We start from the raw sequence: 17,171 nt of genomic DNA, 5'->3' as shown, positions 1-17,171 counted from the left end.
GGAACATTTGAGGACTCTGGGTTTACATGCAATGGAATTTAGAAGATGTGGGGGGATCTAATTGAAACTTACAGAATACTGAATGACCTGGTTAGAGTGGATGTTGGGATGATGCTTCCATTGGTAGAAGAGACTAGGACTCGAGAGCACAGCCTTAGAGTACAATGATAGATAGAATCATAGAATCCCTACGGTGTGAAAACAAGCCAATCAGCCCAACTAGTCCACAGCGACCCTCCTAAAAGCATCCCACCCAGATTCATTCCCCTACATTTCCCCTGACTAATGCACCCAACTTACACATCCCTGAACACTATAGGCAATCTAGCATGGCCAATTCACCTGACTTGCACATCTTTGGACTGTGGGAGGAAACTGGAGCAAGTGCAAAACCTGCACCCACACCTCCTCCCTCACCTCCATCCAAGGCCCTAAAGGAGCCTTCCACATCCATCAAAGTTTTACTTGCACATCCACCAATATCACTTATTGTATCCGTTTCTCCCGATGCGGTCTCCTCTACATTGGGGAGACTGGATGCCTCCTAGCAGAACGCTTTAGGGAACAATCAACTACACCGCCCTGTGACCCAACATTTCAACTCTCCCTCCCACTCTGCTGAGGACATGGAGGTCCTGGGCCGCCTTCACCGCCGCTCCCTCACCACCAGACGCCTGGCGGAAGAATGCCTCATCTTTCACCTCGGAACCCTTCAACCCCAGGGCATCAATGTGGACTTCAACAGTTTACTCATTTCCCCTTCCCCCACCTCACCCTAGTTCTAAACTTCCAGCTCAGCACTGTCCCCATGACTTGTCCTACCTGCCTATCTTCTTTTCCACCTATCCATTCCACCCTCCTCCCCGACCTATTACCTTCATCCCCTTCCCCACTCACCTATTGTACTCTATGCTACTTTCTCCCCATCCCTACCCTCCTATCATTTATCTCTCCACCCTTCAGGCTCTCTACCTGTATTCCTGATAAAGGGCTTTTGCCCGAAACGTCGATTTTACTGCTCCTTGAATGCTGCCTGAACTGCTGTGCTCTTCCAGCACCACTAATCCAGAAACAGGGAAAATGTGCAAACACCACACAGGCAATCATCCAAGTCCTGGTTCCTGCCACTCTGAGCCACTGTGCAGTAAAGGGAACACCTTTTAGAATGGAGGTAAGGAGAAACGCCTTCAGACAGAGAGTGGTGAATTTATGGAATGTACTGCCACAGAAGGCTGTGGAGGCCAGGTCATTGAGTATATATAAGACGGAGGTAGATAGGTTCTTGATTGTCAAGGGGATCAAAGGTTAAGGGGAGAAAATGGGAGAATGAGTTTGAGAAACCCTTTCAGCCAATTGATGGCAGAGCAGACTTGATGGGCTGAATGGACTAATTTCTGCTCCTATGTCTTGTGGTCTTAAGGCTATCAAACAATTTCAGATGCTCTAGAAATCATAAATCACTGTAGCTATTTACTTTAAATATTGAAGGGGAAAATGGGGCAAAAAGTGATGAATACATCACATCAATGAATTGAGAATAGTAAAGCATTAGTATCAAAATAGCTATGCATGCTGCTATAGCAACCTCCATCTCTGTGTTTTGAATCTGAGTTGTAAACCTCTAACTCAAATGCGTTCCATCATCTGATAGCAATACTGTGCTGGACCAAGTGTGGCTGCAGTTGAAATTTTGCTCTCCTGCAGACCTCCCCTCCCCATCTTTGTCACAATCTAATATAAAAACACAATTATCTATTCGCAAATGTGAAATGATTGAGAGGAATAATTGCATTGCAATGTTGCCATATTTGACAATTACCTGGTTGGTGTGGGTTGAATGGTCTGTTTCTGCGCTGTATGATTCTATGACTCTAATTATTGTGTTGTTTAGGAAGGTCTCTTTTTAGACCTTGGAGATAAAAGCTGTCTATTAATTATCCGACAAGTTGTTGACATTTTTTTCCTTCATGTGATGTGGGCATCACTGGCAAGGCCAGTATTTATTGCCTATCCCTAATTACCCTTGAAATGAATGGCATGCTGGGCTGTGTCATAGGACAGTTAAGAGTGAACAATGTTGTAGTGGATCTGGTGTTAAATGTTGGCCTGAAATGTTACATCTAAAGCAAAGTTCTACACATGCTGGAAATCAGAAATAAAAACAGAAGGTTCAGAAGAAACTCAACAAGTCTGGCAGCATCTATGGTGAGATAAACAGACTCTCAAACGAAAAAAATCAAAGATATGTGGATGCTGGAAATTTGAAACAAAAACTAAAATTGCAGAACTCAGGGTTCTAAAGAAGGTTCAGTGGACCCAAGAATTGAAACTAGGGACAACAGCTTATCCTTGGGTTCGCATAGATTTAGAGTCATAGAGTCATAGAGATGTACAGCATGGAAACAGACCCTTCGGTCCAACCCGTCCATGCCGACCAGATATCCCAACCCAATCTAGTCCCACCTGCCAGCACCCGGCCCACATCCCTCCAAACCCTTCCTATTCATATACCCATCCAAATGCCTCTTAAATGTTGCAATTGTACCAGCCTCCACCACATCCTCTGGCAGCTCATTCCATACACGTACCACCCTCTGCGTGAAAAAGTTGCCCCTTAGGACTCTTTTATACCATTCCCCTCTCACCCTAAACCTATACCCTCTAGCTCTGGACTCCCCGACCCCAGGGAAAAGACTTTGTCTATTTATCCTATCCATGCCCCTCATAATTTTGTAAACCTCTATATGGTCACGCCTCAGCCTCCGACACTCCAGGGAAAACAGCCCCAGCCTGTTCAGCTTCTCCCTGTCGCTCAGATCCTCCAACCCTGGCAACAGCCTTGTAAATCTTTTCTGAACCCTTTCAAGTTTCACAACATCTTTCCAATAGGAAGGAGACCAGAATTGCATGCAATATTCCAACAGTGGCCTAACCAATGTCCTGTACAGCCACTACATGACCTCCCAACCCCTGTACTCAATACTCTGACCAATAAAAGAAAGCATACCAAACGCCTTCTTCACTATCCTATCTATCTGCGACTCCACTTTCAAGGAGCTATGAACCTGCACTCCAAGGTCTCTTTGTTCAGCAACACTCCGTAGGACCTTACCATTAAGTGTATAAGTCCTGCTCAGATTTACTTTCCCAAAATGCAGTGCCTCGCATTTATCAGAATTATTTCCATCTACCACTTCTCAGCCCATTAGCCCATCTGGTCCAGGTCCTGTTGTAATCTGAGGTAACCCTCTTCGCTGTCCACTACACCTCCAATTTTGGTGTCATCTGCACACTTACTAACTGTACCTCTTATGCTCGCATCCAAATCATTTATGTAAATGACAGAAATGACAGAGGGCCCAGCACCGATTCTTGTGGCACTCCACTGGTCACAGGCCTCCAGTCTGAAAAACAACCCTCCCCCACCACCCTCTGTCTTCTACCTTTGAGCCAGTTCTGTATCCAAATGGCTCGTTCTCCCTGTATTCCATGAGATCTATCCTTGCTAATCAGTCTCCCATGGGGAACTTTGTTGAATGCCTTACTGAAGTCCATATAGATCACATCTACTGCTTTGCCCTCATCAATCTTCTTTGTTACTTCTTCAAAAAACTCAATCAAGTTTGTGAGACATGAGTTCCCACTCACAAAGCCATGTTGACTATCCCTAATCAGTCCTTGCATTTCCAAATACATCCTGTCCCTCAGGATTCCCTCCAACATCTTACCCACCACTGAGGTCAGGCTCACTGGTCTATAGTTCCCTGGCTTCTCTTTACCACCCTTCTTAAACAGTGGCACCATCTTAGCCAACCTCCAGTCTTCCGGCACCTCACCTGTGACTATTGATGATACAAATATCTCAGCAAGAGGCCCAGCAATCACTTCTCTAGCTTCCCACAGAGTTCTCTGGTACACCTGATCAGGTCCTGGGGATTTATCCACTTTTAACTGTTTCAAGACATCTAGCATTTCCTCCTCTGTAATCTGGACATTTTGCAAGATGTCACCATCTATTTCCCTACAGTCTATATCTTCCATATTCTTTTCCAAAGTAAATATTGATGCAAAATATTCATTTAGTATCTCCCCCATTATCTGTGGCTCCACACAAATACCGCCTTGCCGATCTTTGAGGGACCCTATTCTCTCCCTAGTTACCCTTTTGTCCTTTATATATTTGTAAAAAGCCTTTGGATTCTCCTTAATTCTATTTTCCAAAGCTATCTCATGTCCCCGTTTTGCCCTCCTGAATTCCCTCTTAAGTATACTCCTATTTTCTTTATACTCTTCTAAGGATTCACTCGATCTATCCTGTCTATACATGACACATGCTTCCTTCTTTTTCTTAACCAAACCCTCAATTTTTTTAGTCATCCAGCATTCCCTATACCTACCAGCCTTCCCTTTCACCCTGACAGGAATATACTTTCTCTGGATTCTTGTTATCTCATTTCTGAAGGCTTCCCATTTTCCAGCCGTCCCTTTACCTGCGAACATCTACCTCCAATCAGCTTTTGAAAGTTCTTGCCTCATATCGTCAAAATTGGTCTTTCTCCAATTTAGAACATCAACTTTTAGATCTGGTCTATCCTTTTCCATCACTATTTTAAAACAAATAGAATTATGGTCGCTGGCCCCAAAGTGCTCCCCCACTGACACCTCAGTCACCTGCCCTGCTTTATTTCCCAAGAGTTGGTCAAGTTTTGCACCTTCTCTGGTAGGTACATCCACATACTGAATTAGAAAAATTGTCTTGTACACACTTAAGAAATTCCTCTAACACAATGGCAGTACCAGTCTATGTTTGGAAAGTTAAAATCCCCTACTATAACTATCCTCTTCTTCTTTCAATAGCTGAGATCTCCTTACAAGTTTGTTTCTCAATTTCCTTCTGACTATTGGGGGGTCTATAATACAATCCCAATAAGGTGATCATCCCTTTCTTATTTCTCAGTTCCACCCAAATAACTTCCCTGGATGTATTCCCAGGAATATCCTCCGTCAGTACAGCAGTAATGCTATCCTTTATCATAAATTGCCACTCCACGGTGGCACAGTGGTTAGCACTGCTGCCTCACAGCGCCAGAGACCCGGGTTCAATTCCCACCTCAGGCGACTGACTGTGTGGAGTTTGCACGTTCTCCCCGTGTCTGCGTGGGTTTCCTCCGAGTGCTCCGGTTTCCTCCCACAGTCCAAAGATGTGCAGGTCAGGTGAATTGGCCATGCTAAATTGCCCGTAGTGTTAGGTAAGGGGTAAATGTAGGGGCATGGGTGGGTTACGCTTCGGCGGGTCGGTGTGGACTTGTTGGGCTGAAGGGCCTGTTTCCACACTGTAATGTAATCTAAATCTAATCTAATCTAATTTAATCTAAATCTAAATGCAGTTTAATTCATTAGTCCTACCTTGTTCCTGCCTGCCCTGACTGTTTGACTCACTTCTGTTCTCAGCTGTACCCGTCTCAGATCGATCTCTTTCCTCACTATCTCCCTGGGTCCCACCACCCCCCCGCCCCACCTTACAATTTTAAATCCTCTCAAGCAGTTCTAGCAAATTTCCCTGCCTGTATATTAGTCCCCTTCCAATTTAAGTGCAATTCGTCCTTCTTGTACAGCTCACTTCTACCCCAAAAGAGATTCCAATGATCCAAAAATGTGAATCTTTCTCCCATACACCAGTTCCTCAGCCATGCATTCATCTGCTCTATCCTTCTATTCCTGCCCTCACTAGCTCGTAGCACTGTGAGTAATCCAGATATTACAACTCTCGACGACCTCCTTTTTAAATTTCTGCCTAACTCTCTGTAATCTCCCTTCCAATGTCGTTGGTTCCAATGTGGACAATGACCTCCTGCTGGCCCCTGTCCCCCATGAGAACATTCTGCACCCTCTCTGAGACATCCCTGATCCTGGCACCAGGGAAACAACACACCATTCTGCTTTTTCTCTGCTGGCCACAGAAATGTCTGTCTGTACCTCTGACTACAGAATCCCCTAACACAATTGATCTCTTGGAAGCTGACGTACCCCTCATTGCATTAGAGCCAGTCTCAATACCAGAAACTTGGCTGTTCGTGCTACGTTCCTCTGAGAATCCATTACCCCCTACATTTTCCAATGCAGCATACCTGTTTGAAATGGGTATATCCACAAAAGACTCCTGCCCTAGGTGCTGACCTCTCTCACCCTTCCTGGAGTTAACCCATCTACGTGACTGTATCTGAGACTTTCCCCCCTTCCTATAACTGCCATCCATCACATACTGTTGCTGTTGCAAATTCCTCATCGCTTCTATCTGTCTCTCCAACCGATCCTTTTCTCGTGTTCTACTGGAAGTCCTTTGACGTACTTGTGTAATAATCCTTTACCATTAGTAAGTATTACTGTTTTCTTCATTATTTCTAAACAACCTGTACATTCACAATCAAAGAAATTACTTTCTACTATCAGTCCTAACACAGGAGTGCAGATGACAACAGAGCAGCATGTACTGACAGGATGAGAAAAGATATATGGTTCAAATGGGAGTCAACCATATATATAAACACTAAACAGATATTTCACTCTTGTAATGAATTCAATCAAATTGTTTATTTTACCACTGTGTGTGTTTCTCCTCTATTGAACCTAGGGTATTAGCCAAGTAATATGCCATGGCAGATTCCAGATGTCCTTTTGTTGTCAGAATGGAAAATCTTGCTCCCACTGCATTCTGACCAAGAAATAAGAAAAGAAAACTGAGAAACCTTCACAGGGATTAATGAGGAGGAAAGTGAGTAATGAAATGAATGGGTTTCTCATGGGATTTTGTTTTCCTTTAAATGTACCAAGAGGTTTAATGTGCATTGACACTCGTGATAATGTGTGATTATTGTGTAACTACCACCCAGTGTATTTGAAAGGCCTGAATAAATCAATGACTGTCGCTTTGCTGTAGACTTCACTCAATGACAGCCACACAGACAAAGCGCTATTAGTTTCACAGGTCAGTAATTTACTACTGCTGATACCACTTTGTCTTTGACACTCTTAGGATCTATTTGAAACCAGGTGTTGTGGCTACTACTCTTATTAGGCTTTATATTTTGTTAGAAATGGAGCCAACCTAATATTTTTAATTTGGGCTGGACTAAAACAAAAATCAGAATTTGTTTTTAAGTATTCATTCTTGGGATTTAGCCTTTGCTGCCTGGGTCAGCAATTATTGTCAAAGCCTAATTGTCCTCGAAGAAGTGGTTATGAACAGTCTGATTGACATACTGCAATTTATTTAGTGTCGGTCATCCAAAATAGTAATAAGGAGAGAGTTCTAGGACTTTGAGCCAGTGACAGTGAGAGAACAGTAATATATTTCGCAGCCACAATTATGAATGGGTTGGAGGGGACCTTAGAATTGGTGGCATTTCCATTTATCGGCCGCCCTTCTAAATGGTTGTGGTTGTTGGTTTAGAAGACGTCTTCAAAGTAGCCAAGGAAAATCTTTGCGGTATATTTTGTAAATGGTATACACTACTGCAACTGAGCATAGGTAATGGAGGGAGTGAATATTGAAGGTGGTGGATGGCATGACAGTGAAGTGGAAAACCTTGCCTTGAATGGCGATAGGCTGATTGAGTGTTGAAATCACAATCATTCAATTCTGCAAAGCTATTTATAAAAACCAAAAGGAAAACGGTGTTATGCAAAATGTCTGCATAATGTTTGCACTGACTTCAAACTACTTTTATGTTATCATTTTTATCTGGTATCCCAAACTGTTATCCTTTGTGATTTGTTTATGTAATCAAATGCGAATTCATAAGAAAGTTCTCTTGGATCCTTTTGTCAATTTTGAAAGTGAGTCACACATTAATTTTGAAACAAATACAATTACCAGAATATGAGTGAATTTGGGACTTCTCTTTTGTGTGAGGCAATATTAAAAATGTAAAATACAAATAAATGTTAAAAAAAATTGTAAATAAAATGGAACATGCTCAGGAACCTCATCAATTCCGACAGCGTCCACAGAGAGAGAATCAGTTAGAATTTGAAGTTGATGAACAGGGTTCTAACATGTGATTACCAACCTAAAATGTGAAGCTAAATTTTGCTAGCCTATTGGAGATAGGTTGAGAGATGGAAGAAGTGATAAAATGGCCACATAAAGTACCTGGAAGGAAGCCTGATGTCTCCCATTGCAATTGGATAATACTGAAAGTGATCAGGCTGGTGAGAGGAGGTTATGCTGGAGTAGTGCAGAAGTAGATTTAAGTCTATTAAATAGGCAATTTACCAGATGTTAAGTATTTTTCCATATGTGCATGAGACAATGGTGCTTCAGAGTATCGCCAGCTATAATCAGACAGAGATCTGATGGGAGGTCAGTGTTGGCTGCAGTCAGCAGTCATTGCATGCTTTAGTGTGGTTTGGCAGGAATGGTGGAGCCACATGGACAGCAATAACAGCAATTGGGAGGCTGCAGATATCCTGGAGAGACAACTTTGAGTTGCTCTGACCCCACAAGACAGGCCTTGGATGGCACTACCTCAGCACGATGGTGGCAGTTTGAGCTGGCTGGCTAAGAGATGACACAAAGGGTAGCTGCAAAGGGTAGTTTCAAAGGTAGGAAGATGATGTTATCATCCTGCAAGAGTTAGGCAGCTTTTATTTTCCCATGAAAGTCACTGTCAGTTCCAGCAGAAAACTGGAAACTTTCAGTAGCATAGACACCTCAACACCTCTTGCATTGTGTTGGAGGACAGGTTCTGGATTTCTGTCAGCTCCTGTGAACCCCCTTATAGACTGGTATTCACAGCTATGATAGCAGCAAACTGGGCTTGTATCAATAAAGGTTGATTTTCCAGTGAATCACTCAGATATTGGCAATAAGACACTGTCTTGTAGTTTCACTCTCATTTGTGCAAGATTGATGCAGGAACCCTCTGTACACTTAAGGCAGCCATGCTATACGTTCTGGTAAGCCTGTCAATGCACCTCATACTTAACCGTGTGTAACCATCAGATTTCTGAGTCCTCTGTGTGACAGATCATGTAAGTCAACATCTTCTCTTGGACACTTTTTCTCCCCTTTTGCCAAGTCCACGCTGTAGACCACCATGTGCAGATTGTTGTTGAACTGCCTCCTGAAGCAATAGGTCCTTAGCTTCTAAGCTAATGATTGTGCGAGATGGAGTGATTGTGTCTTCATCATCAAAATCTTTTTCCTCTTCGATGTCTGGCTTCTGCATTGATGCCTGATCAATTTAGAGTTTGTCAGTATTTGGGAGGAAAAAGGTTTGAAGTTAGGAGAAAGGGGGAAAAAATGAATAGTGTTTATTCATACAATCTGCAGCTTATGTGTCAGAAGAAACTGTTGGATGTGAAAAGGATGATTAGTTAGAAATAAAAAGTCATCCTCAAAGGTTTCTGCCCTGCTTCTGACCACAGTCTCATTCATTGGCTGCTCCAATATGGCCAGCACCACTACAACCATGAAGTAAGGGCATGCTGTCATACCTGATTTCCACTGATGATGTGTGGTACTGCTTCTGATTATGCATCATCTTCTCCTGTGTGAGAAAGAGAATTGCTGGGTGAGTGCTGTGCAATGGGTGTAGACAATTTGCCTATCATCTTTGAATAGCTGGTAGTATGTGCAAATTAGAATATTTGGGTGTAAATCGTGCTACACTATGAAATAAGTATACATGAGATGAAGTCATGAATCATAGGTAAAAATCATGATAGGGATTATTAGTGGTAGAATGGGGCTTTGATATCTTTAGCAATGTTAAGGCTTCTCGTATTGATGTTAGACTATGGCATTGATGGCATGTTCATTGACTTTGACTACGACTGTGATGTGATTCAATTTCTTGAAGCATTGCCTCCAGAACATTGGGACTATACTGCTCCCCCTGATTGTAGTTTCTGCCTGGAGAACCTCTCTTCTTCTGTCCACGTCCTTCACAAAAGCATCTAATTCTCTGTGGAAGATGTTTGCAGCATATTATCAGGTTTGTTGCATTATTATTGAGTTCTTCCAGATTAGAACCTCTTCTTTAACCACTTTCAGCACCTACTGCAGCTCTGCTTTCAGAAATGCAGACTGGCTTTCAGTTGGACAAGCTCGCTTTACGCAGTGTTAGCTTTGCCTGAACTTGGACCACTAGGTAGTGGTACTCACAGAACTGTGTGCTTAGCGCTAGCTGCACACTATAATGATGTCATTGAGTAGGCTGAAGATTGTGTGTGCATTGTAATCTCCATGCCGATTTTCAACCTTATTCGATTTTGTGGCCTGAGAATTCCAATTTTGTAGACTGCAGTATTCTCATAAGTACTAGGTGATTTCTTTTTCAAGGGAAAACTCAGAATCAGTGTTATAAATTGAACATGTGATGGACAACAATGACACATAATAAATTTTCATCTATGAAATGACCATAACTCACCACTTAATCACTCACAAATCATCCAGTCAGTATAACTCATAAAATATGTTTTATCTCAAAATTGCTCAGGATGTATACTCATTTCATTACAACTCAAAGCTTTCCTCTAATAGATATAAAAATATTTTTTAAATTGATGTGAGAAAATCATTTTGAGGAAAAATTTAAAGTATTTTAGTGATATACGAGGTTAAATGTCATATGCACTCTGGAATCTCTGTTTAATATCAATATTTATTAAATTAAACCTGCTTGAATTAATGATAGCTTTCTGAAGTATTTCTTCTTAATCTCTGAAGAATTATAGCGATGCTTGTAGATAACATTTTGTCTGTTTTTAATGGCCAATGTGTAACTGAATGTGATAGAAATTTACTCACAAAAACCTCCCAATTTGTTTTTCCTATCACGATAATTTGAGTTATAATCTTTTTCACTGTTACAAATGCAAGAAGATTTATTTACTTTAAAAGTCAACTGTTTAATTGGAATGAAAAGCTAGAAAACAAATTAATTTTACAGAAACCTTTTATAGCCCCTTTGAAAGCAAGGTTTGAAGTGTACCATGTTTCTGTCTGCCTTCTTTCCTGAGTCATATGTGTGTTTTTTCAAACGAGCTTGAATGTGTTCAAAAGCCATTGAGCGTGCAGAATCTAATTCCGCCTGATCCATGTTTTGCAGAAATCTATTATAAATATGCAGGAGCTGCATTTGTTTCTGTTCCTCATTTCCTCCAATAAAGCACAGTTATGTTTGATAGTTGTGACTCTCACAGGCTACCTTGGGTACTGCATGGCAATACACAATAAGGAGAGATGAATTTTAATTCCTGGCTGCAATCAAGTATCTCCCCTCCCCCTGTGGAACTCAGTTCATTTTAAAGCTTATTTGATTGCTACTTCTGTCACAGTTTATTGCCAATTGATCTCATCAAATTATTTCAGATGGATGCCATGTCACTCCATTGTTCCTAGGAATACAAAAAGGGCGGATCCATCGCTGACCTTCAATGCTCACCCACACTGGAACGAAGGGATGTTATTGCTGGCTTGAGCCATTGAATGTATTTGTCGAAACTTTATCTTTCTTTCTCACTCATCTGTACCAAGTGAATTGCAAACACATACTGTACCTTTTCTGATCTATATGTTTCTTTTGGCAGACAGGACCTTGTAAATGTCTGTAACGTTTTGAACTAAAATGTTGTGAAAGAGCAATTTCAACCAGCTGTTAATAGTTACTTCTAGGTGAGGTCATTAAAAGTGTATGTAAAACATGCTTATGATCATACTCTATATAGTGGAACAAGCACAAGTGGCAGGAATAATTGAATTGGTATAGATTCTGATGTTTAACGCCATGTACATATTGCACCATTGTATTTCGTGAGAATGTGGCTTAGTGCTTTGAAAGTGAGCTAGCTATGTTTCCTACAGGATAAAAGCTTTTACATGCGGTATGTTAACCATCTGGAAGAACGATGGCCAGAAAAATAACAGCGTATTTCTGTAGATCCAGTGCTCTCATTCAGAAGTGATGGACAAAACCAATCCCTTTTATGTTTTAGTGACTGTTAAATAAATTGGCTGCTGTGCTGTCCAAATTTAAAGTTTGTTTTGACCACAAATGAAACAATTATACTGAGATTTTGATCTCTATTTCATGCATTTTCACTTCTATGTTTTTCCATGTTTACTCTCAGTTTTCTTTCCTTGCCTCTAGTTGTTAGAATAATCTGTCTTGCATTAAATATCCTTTCCCCTAAAACAAGAGTATTTATTTCAATATTTCTGGATATTTATGGATGGGAAAGATCTTCCAGCCCATTTTACACTCTCTGACCTATACTTATCCCATTTAATTTACTCAGGGTTCAATCAGCCCCTCCTGACAAGCAGCGAAGAAGGTGATGGCAAGGTACAGACAATTGGAGGGTTAGCAATCAGAACATACCTGCCAATTAATACCAATTAAGTGCTTGGCAGGAAGATCCAAGCTCAATATTTCTACCCTGCCACCGATTTAGTCTCGTATCTGATCGATTAAAGACGACTTAAAGGCCTCATCCTGCCTCATCTGTAATTGCTTAGCCTAATTCTGGGGTTTGGGGTTCTTGTGGTTGAGTGATAGTGTCAATATCTCTGAACTAGGAGGCCCAAACTCAAGTCCTACCTACTCCAGTGGTGTGTAATAACATCTCTGAACAGATTGTTTAGAAAATATATTATTGATACAGATGTGTTGAATGAATTTAGAAGCAGAATGGGGATCCAATGGTCTCTACATCTGAGCCAGGAAACCTTGACTTACGTCCTATCTGCTCCAAAGTATATAATGACATGCTTGAAGACTTTAATTATAAAATGTCCAGAAATTCTACTGGCCATCAATCAGCAACTTTATTGTTGGAAGATTTGGTGGACTTTCTTACTTGGTCGACTGGATTTGCCACCACTTTCAGGCTTGGTTCTTCTTGGTTTGACATCGAGGTGGGAGTGGGTACAGTAGTTGCTGGAGATTAGAGTCAAGATTAGAGTGGTGCTGGAAAAGCACAGCAGGTTAGGCAGCATCTGAGGAGCAGGAAAGGCTTTTGCCCGAAACATTGATTTTCCTGCTCCTCAGATGCTGCCTGACCTGCTGTGCTTTTCCAGCACCACTCTAATCTTGGTTTGACATCTGCCTGGAATTCATTCCAAATATTGATCACAATGATTAAAACCAGATTGCTGACATAATTTCCAAAGTTATCTTTTATTTGGCTTAACCCGTATTTCTATTTGCTACTCACATCATTTAATTAAAAATTGTATTTTACCATTAAGATTTTCAAAGCCGCTGAATATCATAATTTAAGAGATCATCTCCTCAACAGACCAATTCAATCCACTTTATATTTGTAAGTCAGATGGCTAATATCAGGCATTTACTTCATTGCTTTTCCCTGCATTACCTCAACTTAGAATTCTGTTTGACAGTGAGCTGCCTGGAGATGCTGACCACTGATCGCAGCTCACTGGCTCAATGAAAATGAGGCTGAAATTTCAGCATTGGCCTATTCTTCCTCATGTAGTGCTGCCCCCTGACCAGTGGAAGAATGATCACTCATGAAGGAAGATTACAGAAGACCTTGTAAGATACCCCCAAGTAGATCTGAGTCTAGAAGAGTTAGCTTTGGACTATACCATCTCAACCATGGGAAACAACAGTCCAGACAGCTTGGTTGACCACTCACAGCAAGGATACATGTGGGATAATGGCAATGTCATCCTGAGAGAGTGCAGTAGGTTTGTGCTGTCTGATGCCACTGTCAAGCCCCTGGAGGAATCAGCAATCATTCTAATCTACAGATTGGGTTGCTGAGGCATCCTCAAAATCCTTTGAGCACTGATATCTGTTATGCTGATGGTAGCACTCTGAGCTTTCAGTGGAGCCCTCGAGAGTTGGTTGGCTTCCCTCATGTTGCAAGGGAAGTTGGTAAACAGAATGCCAAATGCTGCATTGGAGTGTGCACGCATTCCCCATGCTGGAAAGATTGGAGACCAAATGCTATGCAAAGTCTTGAGCCAAATTGGGGTTGGACTCCTTCTTACCCCCTAATTGTGACAATTGCCTTTCTGGCATACCTGACAATACACCATGCATTTCATTATTGATGCAAGTTAGCATTCTCTTGACGTCTCTCCCATTGGTGTCCTGAACTGCAACCTCTACATTAGGATTCCTGAGTGATTTTGTCCTTCAGGGAACTGGCACCCATGCCCCCCAAGCCTCATGCACAGGTTGCAGATCAGTCTTTAACATTATCCTCCCCTTCTTTGATTTTAGATTAGATTCCCTACAGTGGGGAAACAGGCCCTTCAGCTCAACCAGTCCACACCGACCCTCCGACGAGTAACCCACCCAGACCCATTTCCCTCCGACTAATGCACCTAACACTATGGGCAATTTAGCATGGCAACTTCACCTGACCTGCACATCTTTGGACTATGGGAACCGCACATCTTTGGACTATGGGAACCGCACATCTTTGGACTATGGGAGGAAACTGGAGCACCTGGAGGAAACCCACGCAGACACGGGGAGAATGTGCAAACTCCACACAGACTGTCACCCGAGGTTGGGATGGAACCTGGGACCCTGGTGCTATGAAGTAGCAGTGCTAACCGCTGAGCTACTGTGCCACCGCAAAGCCACCGTGCTGACCCATTTTATGCACCAGTGCTTGATAAGGTAGATGTTCTTGGGTATTGGAAAAGGGAAAAGTACAAGAATATGCTTTGAAGGGGGAGAAAGTACTGTTGTACAGAATATGACTTACCCACATTTTACATTATCTTAGATATATTTGACATAAATTAATTAGGAGATGACTGACAGGTGTGCATTGGGTATACCAGTGTGAATATCACCTTGCATGTAAATTCTGTTGGAAGAAAAGAAAAATGATAAGCAGGATGTAGAAAGGAAAACCAAATAAATTGAGCAGCATCAAAGGAAGGTCTGGTGTAGGGGAAGTATCCAGAGGCTTAGATGTAGTTACCTGGAGAAAGATTCCAGACTTTTCAGATAAGCTGATCTCATGAAAGTGCCTTTTAGTTCAGAAGCATTTGGGTAGTTATGTCATTGCATTTCCAGTTTGCAGCATAGACAGCTCTGGCTGTGATAGAGACAATGACAGTTCTGAATGTTTACACTACCACATTGATCTCAGTCAGGTTCAGGTGAAGGCCATCCCAGTGGAACAGCACTCTCTTTCTCCAGCACTGACTCTATGAATTAAAATCTGTATCTCTCCCACCAATATTTAAGCCAAGTGTGGAGCTTCCTTTTACCATATTGCAATTTGCTTGCATTTCAGGCAGGAATCCAGAGATTATTATTTCAATGGTCTGCTATTTAGCCCCTAGATACTCTCTCTATAGAGTCCCTTTCTCAGGTTTACCCATATTGTTGACACCCAGGTATATAATGACAGCTGGCTCCTTGCCATCTGACTTCAAATTTCAGAGGAGATATCCTTAAGCCATGTATTGGTCAGCAATATAGCTTTTGGAACTCATGTTCTTGGTTACAGAGAACAGTACTTAACCATCTAACTCTACTGTTCCCTACGAGAAATATTTTTTTTTTCCCTCGAATTGAACGGACCTCTGCACCAAGGTGCCATGCTCAGTTTGCTCATCCACTGTGCATTTCCTGCACTTGCCTGCACAAGCTGCAAGAACCTCAAGCCTGTTGGACAATTGCAAATGCTGAGCCACTCATGTGGATCTCTGTACATGCCACACATGATATCACACTTTCTGTCCCTGCTCACGGTCTAAATCAGAAATTCCTAGCCTAAGGGGAACGGCTACCTCCTGGAAGAATGTGTCCAGCTAAGTTTCCTCTTCCCTGATGTATCACAACGTTTAAAGCTCAGACCCCAGCTCATCAACTTGAGCCAATATGCTACAGCTATAACATGGCACCTTCCTGCAACCTTTATTATGGGTTTTTAAGTAATTAGGTTTCAGGTTGAGATGTATCACTCAACTATCTAATGCAATTCTTTTGAGTAATTTAACTAGTTCAGATATAATGCAATATATCGATCTTCTTAGCGTTCATTTAAACTATTATGCCCTTTGAAAGGAATAGAATCTGCCCCAGAGCACCAGGGATCTAGGTTCAATTCCACCCTCAGGTGTGTTAGATGTCTGTGTGGAGTGTGCACATTCTTCCTGTGTCAATGTGGGTTTCCTCTGGCTGCTCTGTTTTCCTCCCACAGTCCAAATACGTGCAGATTTGGTGAATTGGCCATGCTAAATTGCCCATAGTGACGAGGAATGTACAGGCTAAGTGGATTAACCAAGGGAAATGCAGGGTAATGGAAAAGGATAAAGGGGGGGTGGGGGGGGGTTGAGGGTGGGGTACTCTTTGGAGGGTCGGTGTGGACTCAATGGGCTGAATGGCCTGTCGGGATTCTATGAAACTTAAAACCCTGAACTAATCACCCAATTGCCTTTGAACACTCACTGATTACTGAAGCTGTAAAATGGTATCAAAATCATTTCCCCCCCGCACCGTATTTGCTATTGTACCAAATTACCAATGAAGCACGCATACTTTGAAGCACAATAGGCTTAGCTTTCTCACATTCTGAGGAGTGCTCCTTTTTTCTGTCTAATTCTTAACATCTGCAAGAAAGAAAACAGACATGACTCCATATTTTCTTCCTTCTGCTAAAATCCAAAGCCGACCCAGTCTTCCCTAACGAATTTCTAACACTACATATGTACATGTGCCTTCCTAACACTATACCCCAGTCATGAATAACTTTATCAAATATAGTTCACGATTTTACCTAACCCAATAATATAATAGGATAGGTGCTTAATAGATTGGAGGCGAAACCCATAGTGTATCAATATCATAAGACCATAAGATCATAAGACATAGGAGTAAAAATTAGGCCATTCAGCCCATCCAGTCTGCTTTGCCATTTAATCATGGCTGATAAGTATCTCTACCCCATTCTCTTGCCTTCTCCCTATAACCTTTGATCCCCATAACGATCAAGAACCTATCCATCTCTGTCTTAAATATACTCGATGACCTGGCCTCCACAGCCTTCTGTGGCAATCAATTCCAATCTCTGGCTGAAGATGTTTCTCCTCACCTCCATTCTATAGGGTCTTCTCTTTACTCTGAAGCTGTGCCCTCCGGCCCTAGTCTCTCTTGCTAATGAAAACA

The sequence above is a fragment of the Chiloscyllium plagiosum genome, unplaced genomic scaffold (assembly GCF_037043375.1).
Source record: "Chiloscyllium plagiosum isolate Xiang-an unplaced genomic scaffold, Cpla_swu_hap1 HiC_scaffold_5, whole genome shotgun sequence".
Lineage (NCBI taxonomy): Eukaryota > Metazoa > Chordata > Chondrichthyes > Orectolobiformes > Hemiscylliidae > Chiloscyllium > Chiloscyllium plagiosum.
Note: the sequence above shows the minus strand (reverse complement) of the source record.